Source organism: Marmota monax, unplaced genomic scaffold (assembly GCF_021218885.2).
Source record: "Marmota monax isolate L192 unplaced genomic scaffold, Marmota_monax_Labrador192_F-V1.1 WCK01_AAM20220418_F8-fsc00159, whole genome shotgun sequence".
NCBI classification, from domain to species: domain Eukaryota; kingdom Metazoa; phylum Chordata; class Mammalia; order Rodentia; family Sciuridae; genus Marmota; species Marmota monax.
The window spans coordinates 2,591,696-2,593,273 of NW_026694999.1; the positions used below are offsets into that span (position 1 = coordinate 2,591,696).

Sequence of the window (1,578 nt, forward strand, 5' to 3'; positions counted from 1 at the left end):
CTGGTAAAGCTTCATTTTGGATATGCCTGTGAGGGTGCTTTCATAGTAATTAGTCTAACTGCAAGGTAGGGAAGATCCACCTCAAATGTGAGCAGTTACCATCCAATGGGTGAACAAATTCAGAAGATAAATTGGGTGAACAAATATATAAGTGAACTGGAATAGACAGTTGCCTAAGTATTAGAACTGCAAATTCCCCAGCCTTTGGACTCCAGGACTTAACACCAATTACTACTCTCCCTACCCTAAACCCTGCACTCATTTTCAAGCTTACAGCCTCCTATCAAAAATTAGACCACCAGTTTCCCTAGCTCTGAGATCTGTAGCCTTGGACTGAACCATGCTACAACCATCACAGCATCTCGAGTTGGCAAATGAAACGTCATGGGATTTCTCAGCCACCATAATTATGTGAGCCACTTCCTCCAATAAATCTCCTTTCATGCATCTATATATGTATCTTATGATCCATTTCATTTGTTTATATTATAATAAACACAACTATCTAAATACCAAGTGTCACTTATTCCTTTTGGTTTTAATTTTTTCTCCTGTAAAAGCTATGATTTCAAACCAAACCATGCTATGGATTTCACATTATACATTCTCTTAAACCTTTCCTAGTAGACCAGGGACAGTGTCTAAAGACACTGTACTATTTTCCCCTTGACTCAAGATGGGCTAATTTTTGACGGCAGATAATGTCAATCTTAGAAACATCATTTTAGCCCTTCTTTTCCCACAGTTTTTCATGACCTGGTTGTTCTGCCTCAAGGCTTATAGAGATCGTTCACCACAATTTTAGTTTCATTTTAAGATTTCAAATTTCTTTAAGATATAGCATTCTTTCTCTATATGTTATACTGAGCATTATTTGGGGGTAGTTTTTGTTTGTTTATATTATTTTGAAAGGAAAGACTAGGAGACAAGGATTTAGGCAACGACCATTATCTATAATTATCCTGAAGTCCAAGAAAATTCTTTAAAAAAACAATAGCATTGATGCAACAAGATATACTCTAGGAAAAAAACAAACTTCAAATTCTACTTTATACCATGCATAAAAATTAATTCAGGATAGAGCACAGACCCAAATATAAATACTAAATCCCTAAGTCCTCTGGAATAAATTAAGGATAATATTTTCCTAATCTGGAGTAGATGAAGTTTATATATAAAGTAATATATAAAAATGGAATAATGATAAAAAAATATTAACAGGCTTCATCAAAATTAAAAACTTATGTTCATCAAAAGAGTCTATTAACAGGGCTGGGGATATAGCTCAGTTGGTAGAGTGCTTGACTTACAAGCACAAGGCCATGGGTTCAATCCCCAGTATCACCAAAAAAAAAAAAAAAAAAAAAAAAGTTTGTTAATATAACAGACAAAAAGTCATGGAAAGTATAAAAATATTCATGAAAACACAAAGATGAAAAAAAGACCTGTTCTCAGACTATATAAAGAACAATTATAAATTCCATTATTTCAAATGGGCTAGCAGTTTGAATACATACTTGTTGAATATTCCTTACCCAAAATTTTGGGGACCAGAAATGTTTAAAGTTTCATTTTTTT

At 33.4% G+C, this 1,578-nt stretch overlaps 1 non-coding gene across 1 annotated transcript; it reads left to right on the plus strand.

Moving 5' to 3' along the window:
- The first annotated feature begins 1,274 nt into the window (after positions 1-1,274).
- Positions 1,275-1,347, plus strand: Trnav-uac (transfer RNA valine (anticodon UAC)). The gene has a single exon. It is a non-coding gene; the product is annotated as a tRNA-Val (tRNA).
- Positions 1,348-1,578: the final 231 nt, after the last annotated feature.